The sequence below is a fragment of the Dermacentor silvarum genome, chromosome 10 (genome assembly GCF_013339745.2).
Source record: "Dermacentor silvarum isolate Dsil-2018 chromosome 10, BIME_Dsil_1.4, whole genome shotgun sequence".
Lineage (NCBI taxonomy): Eukaryota > Metazoa > Arthropoda > Arachnida > Ixodida > Ixodidae > Dermacentor > Dermacentor silvarum.
The window spans coordinates 81,205,790-81,222,595 of record NC_051163.1 but is presented as its reverse complement, the minus strand read 5'-3'; the positions used below and the strand labels follow the sequence as shown (position 1 = coordinate 81,222,595).

The 16,806-nt window shown below is 47.8% G+C and overlaps 1 protein-coding gene and 1 long non-coding RNA gene across 2 annotated transcripts in view; both read right to left on the bottom strand.

The window, feature by feature from the left end:
• LOC125940941 (uncharacterized) overlaps positions 1-927 on the bottom strand; it is a 55,664-nt gene extending 54,737 nt beyond the window's left edge. The window contains exon 1 of the long non-coding RNA XR_007464097.1: positions 743-927. This is a non-coding gene — a long non-coding RNA (uncharacterized LOC125940941). The remainder of the gene's footprint in view (positions 1-742) is intronic.
• Positions 1-16,806, bottom strand: part of LOC119431664 (uncharacterized) — a 512,426-nt gene that overhangs the window by 270,561 nt on the left and 225,059 nt on the right. The gene's annotated exons all lie outside the window — the stretch shown is intronic.

The window sequence follows — 16,806 nt, the reverse complement described above, 5'->3', positions numbered from 1 at the left end:
TATTTATTTTTACAATGTAGTTCACTGCCTATAGTGGCGTTCGAGACACATGAAATATCGTTCAATTCTAATTAAAGTACAACTATTGTACATAAAATCACTAGCACACACGAACACCACATAACTGGAGAACTTGAGACCAGGCGGCTCCTGGATTACAACACTAAACAGGTTCACTTGAACTTTCTGTTCTCGATATTTCTTGTGTTTAACGTCGCAAAGCAGCACTGGCTGGCTATGAGAGATGCCGAGCAAAAGGCTGACCATTAATGTCCAAGATCTCGTTCTTTAACATGCGCCGAAAAAAGTGGTACCTTTTTAACTTCTCACCCCGGGTTGCCACGCGGCCTAATGTGCCAATGGAAATTATATGTAAGCATGGACGGCCGTTCATGCAGATACCGGAACAATTACTTCTAAAGTGCGTTGTAAAGTGTCGCTCGAGGTAACGCAGTAACTCTAGCGTAAGTCTAGGTACTTAGTTCTCCTTACTCTAGTGACTTAGTTACTCTAATTACCCTAGATACTCAAGCGTAACTCTAGTTACTCAGTTGCTCTAGTTACTTTAGCTACTCTACTTACTTAGTACCTCTAGTAACTCTAGTTACTCTATAGACTCGAGCCTGTATAGTAACTCTACAAACCGCGAGTCGAACCCAGCACCTCACGTTCAGCGGCAGAACACGCCGCTCTCCCGCATTCAAAGCTGCGTCAGAGTATCGCGCGTCTGGTCAGTAATCACCTTCGCTCGTCAGGGCATCACCTGGCTGCCGCCGGTACAAGTTACACGCCCGCTCGCAACTCACGGCGTTCGTTTCCAGGTGGTGGGAACGTCGTGCGCGGCCCGTTCACCAGATGGCGCTCGCCGAGCTAGCGACGAGGCCGCGCTGCGTATTGCGCGCCGCTCCACGAGCTGCGGTCCGCTCCCGGTCGGGGTGCCGCGAAAAGGGGGAGTAGTACAGCGGTGGCGGAGGTAAAGACCGTAGAATAAACGAAACGAACAGAAAAATAATCGCACGCGAAGTGGCTGGCAGCCGGGCGACGCACCTGACAGCCAGGTGCGGCGCCGGACAGCCGCCGCCTTCGCAGGTGCCACACAGCACGTGCAACGCGCAGCACGCACTACGTAAATGCAGGCCCGGCCGCGACGGCGCAGAAATTGGACACGCAGTTTCCCAGGCTGCGCACCGCCGTAGAATTCGCATCTGCGAACGACGCGTCCGCACGCGTCGCCGCAACAGCCATGAGTGGACCCTTTGAAAAACCGAAAGCTTTTCTTCGCGAACGCTCCCTGACCTTCCTGATCGTGGCTGCAGTATGCTGCTGTCTTGGCCGAATAGCTCATATTCTAGAAGTTTAATTACGTGGCCCGATGCTGGGATGGAGCCTTGGGATGGAGCCTCAGCTCTGTTCGATTCAAGCCGATGCTCTATTAGGCCACAAATCTCGTGGATACGTCTATCGTGCAAACGTCCAATCAAATTAATGAGATGATTGCCGCGCGTGTCACACTGATTAGTACGGGCGCGCGAGAGCGCATGCGCGAGCTCCAGTTTTCTTTGCGCCAATGAAATGGGCAAATTTAAAACGTTTGATTACCCGCTTCCTGAAAGCTTGGCTTCACTTAGATTCCAAGATGTACATTGGACCTGCATAGCGTTATCTCAATGCATAAGTCACGTTTCATAGATAATTAACTGCAAGTGATTTTGTCACAGAAATTGGTTCCGCTGCGGTGCGTGGGAAGTTGATTTTCTTTGTAATCATCTGGTGTGGATTCATCCACTAATCGCGTTGGAAGTCGTTTAGTTGCGTTTTTTTTTGTTCGGTCGCATAGCGAGCCAGCCTCGCAATGTTTACTTGAAGTACTTGAAAAATTTCATCCCCGTAAATTCACTTATTGGCCTATTTGACACATCATAAAAAATTACACTAGTTTTGTGCATATGTGTACCCAACTCTACATGGTAATTGCTAAGTAACACTCACAATTTTTTGTATTCTTAGTGCTTATTTCGGTTTCTGATGTTCACAAGTGAATAACAGCAATCATTAGCGAAAGGATGCCAATTAGGAATTTGAAAAGTTCAGTTTGTGAAGTTCTCGAAAACGATCCAACAAAATAACACAGGTGGAATAGCGCCGACTTTAACCTCTGATTTTGTGGTGGAAAATGGGCTCTCAGCATGTTAATATACGTATCAAGAAATGAGTAAGAAGTTAGGAGGACGAAGTTTCGACAAGTCTAGGAGGGAGAGCGGACAATTATCCAGGAAACGCGCAGAGGAAGGCTAAACACTCTCATCATTTTATGCTGCATGAACAAGCGGCGATCCTGAACATTAAACCAAATTTCACTAGCATTCTGAGTGTGGAAGTCTACGTCTTCATTGCAAACGTGATGAAATATCGGTACACGGTTCTTTACCATCAGTGTAGTCTGTCTGTAAATGCCATTTGACGGCATGTTTTAATGCGACAGGATTATATACTTTCCCCATTTACCGAAAATGCGGAGCCGGCGTGACCAAAACATAGTACCAAAAATGGCCGACTGCGCAAAGAGTAAAAACACGGCAAGAAATTCTCGGATTGGCGTCAAATTTCTTGCTGTTTTACACAACCCGGCATCGTGTCTTCCCTATATGCTAAAGTACATTTGACGGCGCGCGAGTCACTGTCGTCATCGTCTTCTATCACGCGCTAACGATCCTTTGATACGAAATGACTACGCTGCGCTCCGCTTGGCCATTTCTTGGCCAATCCCCCATAGTGTGTAGGAGCCACATTCGTGACAGGAAACAACAACACTCTTGACGCTAAATCATGGGTGTATAAAATGAGGTGTACCAATGCCATCACGTCTCAGACGGAATGCCGTGCAAGTTTACCACGTGCACGATGACATGCGGATGAATACCTAAGTGAAAAAATTTCGCCAAAGCAAATTAGGTGTCTGTGCCGAATTTTTACTTTTTATCGACTCAATCCACCAATGTGATCGAATATTTAGGTAATTGTGACAATATAATGACCACAGTAGAAATCCGACTACTCTGCGCAACAATAATAAATTAGCATTCCTGCAGGGTGTCTTTCACTTTCAGTTAAACGATCTCAAGTGAGCCTGTCTGTAAAACCAATTTTATTGTTATTGGAACAATGGAGCTAGTTGCGCTTACGCAGAGTTGTTTCACAGTATGACTGATAGTAACGATGACGCTTAGAAATATCGCGCTGCTCACGCAATTTTTAAGTGCAGAGTCACACCACCGAAAATGCTCATTTCAACACCTTCACTGAAATTAAAAAAAAAAAAAAATGACGCCTTCACTGCGACGTCCCTCATAGAGGTCAGTGTGCAACTCCGGATGTTAAGAAACTTCACAATTTCATCTAGCTAGCTGTCCGTCAGCGCGGCTCGTTCTTGATATTTCTCTCTCGTCTGTGTTGGTGTTGTGTCGATCGCTTCAAAGGCTATATGCAAAGCAATTTACGCCGGCAAATAGAGGGCTCGAATGCTCGCAGCCCGACTGTGCTGTAGTTACGGAATGAGAGATGTCACGGATTAAGTACACAGCGGTCAGCGGTCCGCGTTGCTGGCAGGTGCTGGACGCAGGGGAGGGGGGGGGGGGGGGATAAGGAGCCCAAAACGAGGTTTTTCCTCGCTCGCGGTAGGTCGACAGCTGGCAACCCCGTGGGAAGCGGACCTCAAGCGCCAGAATGCGACTACCGCTACCCACTTGGTGTTAGCTGTCTGTCCCCGGAGCGAAAGCAGATGGCGGCTTGAGGGGAACGGAACGAGAGATACGGCGAGCGAGCGACAGACAGTGTGCGTGTCGGCATCCGTGGCATGCGTCGCTGTCCGGGACGGATCACGGTCAAGGCGCCTCTGACGCATGCTGGAGACTGCTGCGATTTGGTTTCTTGGCTTCTTGTTTGCTTTTGTTTTTCTACATGTTTCCTCCTCCTTGTCTCTGGTTTGCACTGCCTCGCAATGATGCTTTTTGTTTGCTTTCCGGACGATATTGTTTGGACCTACGTTGGGCGTCCGTGCGTCGGTACGAGGTGGCCCAGCTTCTGCATACGGATTTGTATCGCGCGGACTGTAGTTTGCTTGCCCAACTGTATCTCGTCAATAGAGATTTAGCATAGATGGCACATGTTACAGCGTATACATGCACTGAGATCGAAATAAAAGAATCTGTGGTGATGATGATGATGATGATGATGATGATTTATTGGCATCCCCTTTGAAACGGGGCGGCGACAAATAGTCACCTAGCCTGCTTGATTTAATCAGGTATACTATACATGTTCTTTATCTAGCATTTTTGTGTACCTCTCATTATTATTTTTCCTTTTCAAAAATTCACCTTGTGCCGCTGCCTATGATTTTAAGAGATCAGGTCGTATCCATCTTTTCCCTGCTTTTTTTCCACCAGTACTCCAATCTTCTCTTGCTGATCTCTACGGCTGATCTGTTTATGTTTCCTTCCACGTTGAAACCAAGCGCTTCTGGGAGTTGCACGTTACCTACGGTTCTCGTTGGGTGGATCCCGTCGCATTCCATCAGGATGTGCTGAGTGGTTTCTGGATCTTTACTGCAGCATGCACATGTCTCATCTAGTTCCGAATATTTATTCCGATATGTTTTCGTCCCTAGGCAACCGGCTCGAGCCTCAAATAGCAAGGCACTGCCCTTTGTGTTATCGTACAGATTTTACCTTCTAATTTCTTTCTTCTCATTCTTGTAAATCTCCATTGTCCTTTTTGTTTCCATTCTTTGCATCCAATTCACGGTCTCTATTTCTCTCACTTTCTTTCTGATGACTCCTGGTTGTCTATTTGCAGTTTCGATTATCCTGTACTTGGTTGCCAACTTCCTTGACCTCTTCCTCCATTCTGTGTCTACGCTTTTCATGTAGAGATACTTGTGCACTTTAGCCGCCCATTTATTTTCATCCATGTTCCTGAGCCTTTCTTCAAAACTAATTTTGCTCTGTGCTTCTCTGACTTCAAAAGAGGCCCAACCCATGTCACCCTGCACTGCCTCATTTGTGGTATTACCGTGGGCTCCCAAAGCCAACCGGCCAACTGATCTTTGGTTAACTTCCGAACCCGCCAATATATCCAATTTAAGCATATGATGGCATTTGCGAATATTAGCGCTGGCACCATTACTCCTTTCCTGTACACGCAAGCAGCAGTGCCACTAGCGGCACCTTGCTCAACTAATGCACGGAAATCGTTTACTGATAAATGACAAAGTTATTCCACATTATCAGTTTACGTAAATGTGTAAAAAAAGCGAAAAGTTCTCATAAGTATGCTGTGATTATTTTTTGAAAGTGACAGCGGGCAAGTAAAATTAGGGTTCTAGCGTGTTATTACTTCTCAGAGTGTCAATAAAATTCGCCACTAGCGCTTTTGCTGTGTGGATGCGACTTCCAGTATTCAAGCATACATCTGCGCCTTGCTAAAGCAGTAGAATGTATTCAGTTTAGAGCACGTACAGCCGACCAAATCTATAGCTAGCTCACGCGAGAGCTACCCTTTTTTTTTCTTGCTTTCCAGAGCGTCAAGATGGAACGAGCTGGCGAAACGGCGAATGTTAAGCGCAACTTCACAAAACTTGTGCAACTGTTAGGCTGTCGCAGCTGCCGACGTACTGAAAGTCGGTGCTCTTGCGAGCCAGCTAAAGGTCTGGCCAGCATAGAAGAACGCACTTGCGCTCTTCTATGTCAGATGTTTCGACGATATTGTTACAACCCTCTACTCGCTTTCCTGCATTATGTTACGTGTCTCTTGACTGATGTGGTTAATCATGGTGGGTGTTCAGTTTCAGACTACAAAAGAAGTGTCTCGTGTGTCTGCTGGCGAACGTTGTTTTTAGCCTGCTCTGTGAAGGAGGCGGGGTCGTGACGTGAGAAAACTTCCGGGCCGAATATTTCCAGAGCACCAGTTTGCCAAGAAATAAGGTTTTTTTCCCTGCAGTTCAATTGTGACAGGTTCTTCACGGGCTCAAACATAAGCAACAGGCCCCCTTTTGTTGAGCTTGTGTACGTAGCTTTCTTGCGCATTTCGGAGTGAAATTAATTTGTATCTATATGAAACTGCCATTTCTGAATGCATTTCAGAGTAAATCCATACCTGTGTACCGAAATTGCTGCCAGCTAGAGGGTTCTGGATATTTGCAGGATCTTGCAACTTAGTAGTCACCTTGCCCGCTAAGCTTTACAAGTTGTTCCAGAGGATGAAACTGGAAGTCCTTTGGCGACCTCTGGATTAAATGATTAAAATAGTGGTTCAAAATGCCTTCTGAACAGGAATAGCACCGGAGTAACAGAAGCGTGACAATGTTGGAGAAGCCACGATCCGGAAGTCCATGGCCAGCGGCAACCAACCTAGACTAGAGCGCTGCCCGTTGTTGTCAGTCAAGAAGTAATGTCACTGAGATTGCATTCTATGGGGTCTCATGAGCCGCGTTTACACGAAAGTGCCAGTAACGTATCGCAATTTTCCAGCACATGACTGGTAAGACTGTGCGACAGCGTTTCTTATGTGGCGCCTTCACTTTTGTCCGAAACAAGCCGGAGGCTTTACCCGGCGAGTGTGTTTCCCTGTTGAGTAGAGGAGCGCACACGCCGGCATCTGTCTCACTAATGCGGCGCACATTAGCTCTGGCGTATCGCATCGAGGGAGAGAGAGAGAGAGACAAAACTTCACTTTGATGAGGCACGGAGAAGCGTCGATCTCCGTGGTGGGTGGAGCCTTCAGTCCAGGGCCCCAGCGGCGGTGGCAGCACTTTCGGCTCTGGCGATAAGCTTTCGCTGATCCTCCAGTGCCCAGCTGGTCAGCACCATCTCCCACTGCTCGTGCGTTGCGTTTCGACTTGGGGAGTTATTGGCGATATTTTGGCATGCCTATGTGGTGTGGTAGAGGGTAGCTCGCTCTGTACAGAAAGGACAAAGGGGCTGATAAAGGGTGGGGTACATCGCGTGAAGGAGCGTGAGGTGAGGATAGGTGTTGGTCTGGAGTTGCCTCCAGGTCGTGGCTTCAGCTCTGGTGAGGGATGGGTGGGGTGGCGGCATCGTTCTTCTCGAAAGGCGGTAGTGCTGCAGTATATCGTAGTAAGTTTGTAGTGTGTCTGGACTTGGGTCTTCTGGCGTCTCTTGCAGTGCCCGGTTGCAGTGACCTCGGGCTATCGTGCTGTGCACGATGGTTTCCGCTGACGCATTCATGTCCCGGTGTCCAAATTATCGTGGTGCGGGGTATTTGAGGGTGTTCTTCGGACTTGTCCACCCGGCTAGCCTGGCTCTACGCAGACGCAACAGTTTCCACACTTGCCCATTGGGCACCGCATGAAAGGCACTCGACATTGACAAGCACACGGAATCAACGAGACGTGAGCGCTTGACATCGCGAGCTTGTCAATTTCGTGCTGCCTGCTACGATGACATCGTACCTTGCAACTAGCAGGATCGATTGGGCCATTGGGCAGCGCGTACGCGCCTTGCGAATTACCCCATTCAACGACAGCCCCACGATCATCGCGTGGCTCAAAACATGTTATCCGCGTTTACATGTGCATGCGACAATAGAGCGTCGCATTTCATAGCGCTAAGCAGTAATAATATACGAAAGCGTGCACAAGTTGCGCATCTCCCTTTGTACGAAACAAGCGCAACCTGTGGCAGCCGTCTCACTTTTCGCATGCACATGTAAACGCGGATAACATGTTTTGAGCCACGCGATGATCGTGGGGCTGTTGGTGAATGGGGTATTCGCAAGGCGCGTACGCGCTCTCCAATGGCCCAATCGATCCTGCTAGTTGCAAGGTACGATGTCATCGTAGCAGGCAGCACGAAATTGACAAGCTCGCCATGTCAAGCGCTCACGTCTCGTTGATTCCGTGTGCTTGTCAATGTCGAGTGCCTTTCATGCGGTGCCCAATGGGCAAGTGTGGAAACTGTTGCCTCTGCGTAGAGCCAGGCTAGCCGGGTGGACAAGTCCGAAGAACACACTGGTTCGCCAGTTCCTGAAGTCCTGCAATATCGGACGAATGTTGTGCACGCTCCAGGATTTCGACAGCACTCAAGTCACGCGCAGCCTGTTTCCGATGGCATACACCTTCTACACGAAAATGGAAGTTGCGGCTTACAGCTCTTGTTGCACTTCACTTTGTATTTCACATGTGTGAGTCTAAACGCGATTTCATTTTAGCACTTGCGATGCGAGTTACCTTAAAATGTATTTCAGTCATGTATAAAATGTGTGAGGTAAATACGCACTAATGTAGGTGGTTTCACAAGGCGTAATTTGCTTGCATTTGCACGTGTTTAGTCGCGTGTCCTGCAAGTGTGTGGTTACGTGCGTTTGAGTTTGCGAGCAAGGGTAACTTGCCACCCTTCCCACCATATCCCTCGCAGAAAACACCGTGCCAATGAACAGTGACATGGCCTTATAAACCAGCTGTGCAGAACGGGCAGGCAGCACTGCTCCTAGAGAACAACAGACACTTGGCGCCGATAATAATACACATCTACTGTTTCAACGTCGTTCCGAACTGCTTTAAAAGCACTAGTGTTCTTTTCAAAACAAAAGGGAATGATCGAAAAACTATAGTGTATGCGAACTGATGTGTTGCTTTTTTCGTATTCTCTTGTTTGCTCACCTTTCCTGCCATGATCCCATCCCCCTGTGCACAGTAGCCAACTGGACACTTAACCTGCTTAGCTTCTCTGCTTTTCACGTCTTGTTTTTTTTTTCTCTCTCTCTCTACTGCTTCAATATCATGAAGGGACATGATGTCGTTTTCCAGAGGCTGCCTTCGCTGCTGAGCTTTCAGTAATAACAGCGCTGACGAAATTCATTCTAAAACACGAATACTGCCAAATAGTATCTCTTTGTGTTTCGGAACGCCGTGCTGGTTTTAGCAAACATTCTCGACAATATCAATCAGTCGGTTGTTAAACGGGATGCATCACTAGGGTTTCAGTTGCCAGCACGCATACCACAAGGCGACGTCAAAATGATATGGCGCCCATGGCTACGGCCAAGATTTCTAATTACTGTGTCTTCCCCATTGGAATGGCTGCTGGCTGCCCCACGCCTACAAAAAATAAATGTAAAATAATCGGGTACTTCCATTCTTACTACAGGAAATTTCTTTACACGAAGAAATGAGACATTCTTTGATTTTAAATTTACTCTGATAAAAAAATCAACTATGCCATAACAATAGACAGTTTTATTTTAACGTTAGCGTAACACCGGGGTTAAGGGAAATAGCGTTACCGTTCCGCAAACGAACTTTGCAGAAAGAGAGTTTTAGTATAGCATGATGGCGTAGTTTACGTGCGGGACGCTTTTCCATTACGCTTTGAATTTCGCATACATAGGGCACCTAAGCCTATGTGTGTGTGCGTCCGGAAAGTGCGAGAGGCAGCGCAATGGAAGCCAGGAGCGCGTTGTATATTTACTTGCCATGTCCGCCGATCTGCAGCGAAACAGACAAGCAGTACAAGCGGTCTACCATAGCCTCCGAAATGCTTCGATCTCAGAGGCCATATGCCGTCACCACGCCTATCTCCCGACTTTACCGACAGGTGGCGCTCGCATCTCGGAGAAAATTTCTCTCGTTAGGCTTAGGCGCGTTCGAAACGAGAAGCGATCATGAAAATTCCTCAAGATTAGCCATAACTGTCTCGTCGAAGCGGCATGAGAGTAAGCAAAAGCCGTTTACGCAGTCATTTGCTACGAACGAAGTGAATTCTACAAAAACAACGCCAAATTCAGTTCGAAGCGGGCGTCCGGGACCGCCGCCATGTTTTACGTGAACTACGCAAACACGCTAACACGCTAACGTTAACTCTGAGAAATAGCGTGCGCACGGTAAACGGTAGGGGTCGTTTAGCGCTCTGAGCATGCGCATTTCCATCCCGCTATTCCGGTACGCCCGCTATTCCGGTAAACACGCTAAACTAAAACTGTCTGTGTTTTTCCTCTGTAAAAAGGCGGAAAGTACCAAGAATATGAAATATTGTTTAAACTCAAAAAAAAAAGTGAGAAACGGAAAACAAAAGAAAACAGGTAAGGTGTGGAGAAAAGTGGCATATAGTCTATTTTTCTTACGAAAATATTTTTAATGATGGCTGACTGTTCGATATTTGTACAGACCGCTGAAAACATTCACAGCCATCTTCACCATTCAATGTCAGTGTTGTCAAAATGCGTTAAGGTCACACTGGTCATTCTCGATCACAACTAAACTTGGTCAGAATCCAATTTACCGATCCCAATCAGTTCCCTACCACAGCTCGCGCGACAAAGCCTAGTACAATCATGAAATTCAGTCACAATAGGGCTCGATCGATATCTGAAGGGCCGTGTAGCAGGTGTGAAGATCCAGAGCGCATATGACTTCAACAACTCCCTTATACCCAAGTCGCATGGGACACTTTCGATCGCTATCGAACCCGATCGAGAACACACTTTTCGATCGCGATTGGCTCCTTAGCTCAACCTGTTGAAGGGAGCCACTCTACTTGGCGATGTACTAGCGCTCCCGAAATAAAAATCGTAATGTTCTTAACCTTACGGTCCTAAATGATACAGCTATCGAAGAAATGGAATCGAAGAAATGAAAACTCCCCTCGCAAGCGGAAAAATCTTGTAATCCACAGAACGAAAAGCATAAACATAAAAGGTGATGGGCCCTTTCTGCAGACGTCCTCTCACTCTTGTTCCTTGTGTATGTGTTTGCATATTGATTCTGTTTCAGTACGTGTATGAGCTAATCCCGTCCAGCTACTAGGGGCCACAATAACTGCCGTTTCTATAGTCTTCGAGCAGGAGTAGACTTGCCGCTGTCTTTACATTGCTTTCTACGCTGTATATCTTTTATAACAGACTTCTTCAGCGTTACGAATTATCCACTCTTCACCATTAAAGCTTCTCCAGTCTGCCTCCGTTGAAGCATAGAGTCCGTGTGCATGGCTTCTGTCTGTAATGGCTGGCTATGCATGACGCTAGCCCGCAGGTGCACTCTCAAGTGTGGGAAAAAACGGCAGGTGGAGAAACGATGCGCGGAACCACCCTGCTCCTATGCCCCCTGCCCCGACTCCTGTTTCGCTCCCAGTTATGGTCCCGCTATTGCCGTCATGTACAGCGAAAGTGCTGCAACAGCTGCTGACCGACTTCGCGCGTCGCTGCCGCTAATGAGGAGGTTGGAGAGGCCGTCGTGGGTGACAGGGGGCGCTTTTTACACGCCCTTTAACGGACCGCCCAGTGTGTACTGACCCATAAACGGCGCGAAGCTCAGAATTTTTGGCTTGTGTGTTTTGTACAACAGCGAAAATACAGTCCACGATTTGATTGCAGGGCGCCAAGATGTGTGCCATGTGGCCTTCTTTCTTTCCATATCTTTAGAGCAAAAAAATTTTATTAAGCATCGCCGGCACATGGCCCGTATTTTGGCTTGTTGAGGTGGATAACCTGAACAGGCGGGCATTATTTGCGCAACAAATTGCATTGTCGGGGCGTCCGGCTAATTAAAAAGTACTAAGGAAATATTCGCATTATTCCGTTTAGGGACCTTGTTGCAATAGCGAAATTAAAGTTCAGCAGTAGCACAATAATGTCTACTTCGCACAAATCTTACTGTTAGCGCTATTTCCGCCATATCGGCAATGAAAGTATGCGAAAATGCAATGACCTTACAGCTAGGATCACCTTGAACCACTCGATGCTGGCTTTTGGTAAACTGTCAGCTGGAAAAGAGACGTATTTGTATATCACATTCAAAGGCAAAGGACACGCTGGCAAAGCTAGCTGCTCACGTCATATATATATATATATATATATATATATATATAGTGTTGTCACTGTAGGCACAGGGCTACCAGGAGGCGTGTAGGACATTTGCTGGGTAGTCCCAGCAAATGTCCTACACGCCTCCTGGTAGCCCTGTGCCTACAGTGACAACACCTGTTCACCGGGCCAGCCGAAGAGTCCGAGGATTGCCCCCTGAGCTTGGACCTCTTCCCGAGACTACGTCAGCTGCGCACCAAAGCGGTATGGAAGGCACTACTAGTGCTGCTCACTATACGCTACAGAAAGTGCCAAAAGTCTTCCATGGTTCCATCCTTGAGGATGTCGAAGACTGGTTGGCTCAGTTCGAACGCGTCGCTGATTTCAATGGGTGGACCGATGCGAACAAGCTGAAGAATGTATACTTTAGCCTGGAGGATGGCGCTCGCACCTGGTACGAGAACCGCGAACCCTTCTCGTCGTGGAGCGACTTTTGTCGTCATCTGCGGGCAAGTTACGCCAATGCTGATCGCTGTGAACGCGCCGAGCGGGCCATTCAGTCGCGCATCCAAATGCCCAACGAAAGTGTGATGATGTACGTTGAGGACATGACGCGCCTCTTTCGTCGAGCTGACCCGGACATGGCAGAAGATAGGAAGCTCCGGCACTTAATGCGAGGGGTTAAGGAGCAGCTTTTCGCTGGCCTTGTTCGGAGTCCCCCGACGACTGTGGCCGAGTTCTTAACGGAAGCCACGACAATGGAAAAAGTGCTTCAGCAGCGGTCAGCAGTGTACGACCGGCAAATCAGCGTCGCGTCATCGATGGATCAGATCGGAGCTGCCGGAGGTAGCATCAACATCGACTCCCTCTGCGACCTCATCCGACCAGTGGTACGCGACGAGCTGCAAAGTGGGTCTTGGCGCAATCATCGAGAACCTCGAAGGACGCAACTCTCCCATACCTCGACGCCTTTCTCGCAGTCTCTCGTCCTTCTGCCTTCGAAGAGGTGTCCTGTATAAGAAAAACTCGAACAACAACGGCAAACCCTACCTTCTCGTCATACCTGCTGACATGCGCGACGACATTCTTCTTGCCTGCCATGACGAGCCCACATCTGGTCACTTAGGCTCCTCCCGAACTCTCGCCAGAGTTCAACAGGCGTACCACTGGCCCAAACTATCTACATCTGTAAAGCGCTACGTCAAGAGTTGTCGGGAATGTCAACGCCGCAAATCCCCGCCACTGAAGCCCGCGGGGCTGCTGCAACCGATCGCACCACCCAGGGCACCATTCGATCAAATAGGCATGGATTTACTCGGGCCTTTTCCACTATCATCAGCCGGCAACAAGTGGATCGTAGTCGCCACAGATTACTTAACCAGATACGCCGAGACAAGGGCTCTACCACGCGCTACGGCTGCCGATGTTGCCCAGTTCTTTATAGACCAGATCGTTCTTCGACATGGAGCCCCGTCTTACGTGATCACTGACAGAGGCACAGCTTTCACGGCCCAGCTGATTGACGACGTATTCAAGCTAAGCTACACGAGCCATCGCAAGACCACTGCATATCATCCGCAGACCAACGGGTTGACGGAACGATTGAACAAAACCATCGCCGACATGTTATCCATGTACGCCGATGTACAACACAAGACGTGGGATCAGGTTCTACCGTACGTAACATTTGCGTACAACTCTGCCATCCAGGAGACGACGCGATTCACGCCGTTTCGTCTTGTCTATGGACGTGAGGTTCAGACCATGCTGGATGCGATGCTTCCACACGATTACGACGCGCTGCTCACCCCTGACGCTGAGCAATTTACGCAGTACGCAGAAGAAGCTCGCCAATTGGCACGCCTACACATCACGCAACAGCAGAGTGTAGATGCACGTCGCTACAATCTTCGCCATCGCCAAGTGGAATACCACCCGGGTGATCAAGTTTGGGTGTGGACGCCGGTGCGCCGCCAGGGGTTGTCAGAGAAACTGCTCAGTCGCTACTTTGGACCCTACAAAGTGCTGCGTCGCGTTAGTGACGTGAACTACGAGGTTCTCCCGGATAGTGCCATGTCACCCCAGCGTCGAAGGCAGCACTCGGAGATTGTGCACGTTGTACGACTCAAACCTTATTTCGCGCGATAGTGCGACAGCGTCTCAACTTTATGATGTACTTTATTTTTCTCTCCCTCACCGCCCACTTGTGCTTACTTTATGTTCCTTCCCTTTTTTTTCTTTCCCTCTACCTACGTCGACCAGCGCTAGCATCGGGACGATGCCCGTTTTTTTCACAGGGGGAAAATGCCACGAGGTCTCGAGCTGCGGCGAGCGCGAGCCAGTATTCAGGCAAGGAGAGAAGAAGAAGAGGTTTTTCGTTTTTGGGGTCAGCCATCTTCCTGGCTAGTACTCGTCTCTGCCGGTGCAGGACTTCTTGCTCTGAAGGCCTTCTGTTGCACGTGACAATATATATATATATATATATATATATATATATATATATATATATATATATATGTCACAAACACATAAAGCGAACAGATAAGGACACCGAGGAAAGCCTAGGAGGACTTACTTGTTTCTTCAATTGAAGTGCGGAAATCATAAATAAATGGAAAGTGACCCACCGGGGGGGGGGGGGGGGTCATAGCCAGCCAGTGCTGCTTTGCGACGTAGAGGCGAGCGCCATCTGCTGGTGCTGCAAAGAACACACCAGCACACGCTGCGCGCGCCGTGTGATTATACTAACCCTAGCAGAAAAGCTGGTCGAAAAAAATGGCAATCGCAAAGGCACCGCCATCTTGCTATACCTCTCATTTTGTAACTGTAAACATATTGAAGATATCATGCAAAAACAAGCATTTACACGTAGCACGTAGGTATGGACAATGTCTATACAGTTCAATTCGTATATTATTCAGAAAGATCCGTAGGTTATTTATTAAATATTTATGTAAAATTTAAGGTGGAGAAGGAATCTGTTGACAGGCGCCTGAACTAGATAGCGTCACCCTACCAAGGGAGGCTCGAGATCGCGCGCTCAGTGCGTCTCGTCTGAATGGAATCTCGTCCACTGCGGTTGCACGCCTGCACAGAGTATCAACATTGCGGCGTGCTTGCGGTTACCGATTTCAAAGCATAGGTGCTATGGGGAGCTTTTCCTCTAGAGTTCTTATACTAATTCGATAGCGCGCGCCTCCCGCTGATGCCGCCGCTGCCGCGGCTGCGCCGAGGCGAGCGCCACCTGCTGGTGCTGGAAGGAACCCAGCGGCGGACGCGGCGTGCACCTCCCTAGTTTTTGCCTACGGACACGATAGACTCATTGGGATGTAGAGTAAAAATTATGCAAGTCCGACGCACAACTTTGAATCCACCTAAATCAACGCTACCATGAAGCCTGTTATTAGGGTGCTCTAAATTTTCCCATTTCATTTTTGCGTATCTGGCGTAAAGGAAACTGGCGCGCGCTCCTGAGCTCTCGTGCACCCGTGACAGGCGCGTCGATCATCTCAAAAAGCTAATTGGCGTTGATACGTACACGCGCGGCTTTGACAACCCGACTAGGCGGCGTTGCTGGTTGAATTGCTGAACTGCAAGCAGTTTTAATGTAAACACTACCCTTTGCATGCAGGTAGCATGGGCGCTTGCTTTGTGAAATACCATTGTGCTTAACAAGCGACCAAGAAAAGCAAAAGCAGTTGTGGCCTAATAGAGCATCGGGCTACTGATCGAAGTTGTGTCCCACCAACGGGAACGCATACTTCAATGTTTTCTTTTTCTTTTTGTATTTTTTAAAGTATTGGGCTATTCTGCAAGACCGCAGCATCACCTAGTAGCCACGGTCAGTAAAGTCTAGGAGGGATCGCAGTGAAAGATTCGCTTTACTACGTCAGGCTCATCTTGGATCACTATGTAAACCGCGCCATAAGCTGTGTAAAAAGTCGCTTTGCCATGAAGATCATCAACAAAATTTCGGTACATCACAAGCCCATAAGGCCCAGGGAAATATTCCTAAATCGCCCCTGACGTAACACTGCCGCTGGTGGACAGAGCACCGTTTATAGTGAGTTCGCTCGCCCCCGTACTCGTAAATACAGTTAATAAAGTATGCATACCGAGACAAGATTATTTATCAATCTGTAATGAAAACTGAACAGTATACATGGAAATATTTTTTTATCTAAAAACAGTCTACGCGCATGCTCAGGTCGAGCGAAATGAAATCATCATAAAATTTTACTTGTAATCTCATACGAGAAACACAGTACTTACATTCATGCCGAATTGGCGTAAAGTATTTTTTATTCAAGTACATCATTATCAGCTGTAAATAATGTGCTAGAATGCCTGTAATACCCAGCAATTGGTGAAATCGGCCGATAGTGTGCGAGTAAATTTAGGCCCCTCGTCATTGTGAGTCGGCTTTAGCTACTCTTTCCGGAGTAGGCATACTATTACCATATTTGATAAAGATATATACAAAATAGTGCACGACCTGTTGAGAGCATGTCTGCATGACATATGCAGAGATGTCATGAGAAGCGCCAGCATAATTACTGCATCAAGCATTTTTTGGCACGATCATACTAAGAACTACACAAGGCACATGTTGCCGAGTAGACTGAAGTCACAAGGTGGTTGACCAATATAACGAGATTGACACAGAGCGGAATTATGGAAACGACGCGATTTGTCACTTATACCTGGCTTTTGCGTCATCGAATATCAGGTTCGGAATACCGACTGATCTTCGCCAGTTTTCTAGAAAAACTTCCAAGCTTCTTTGGATCTGTTGCTAATAATCCATCCCACTGCTGCAGAGGAGCTATCATTGGATGTTTTATTCTTTTTCTTAATTTCTTTGTCAAGAATGTTGTCTCCATCGACAATATGTTTGCCTGTCTTCTGTCAAGAAAGCCCTTAAAAAACGATGCAGTCAGTTAACTAGTATGCGTGTTTTTTTGTTCACGTAAGGTTTGTTAATTCATGGTT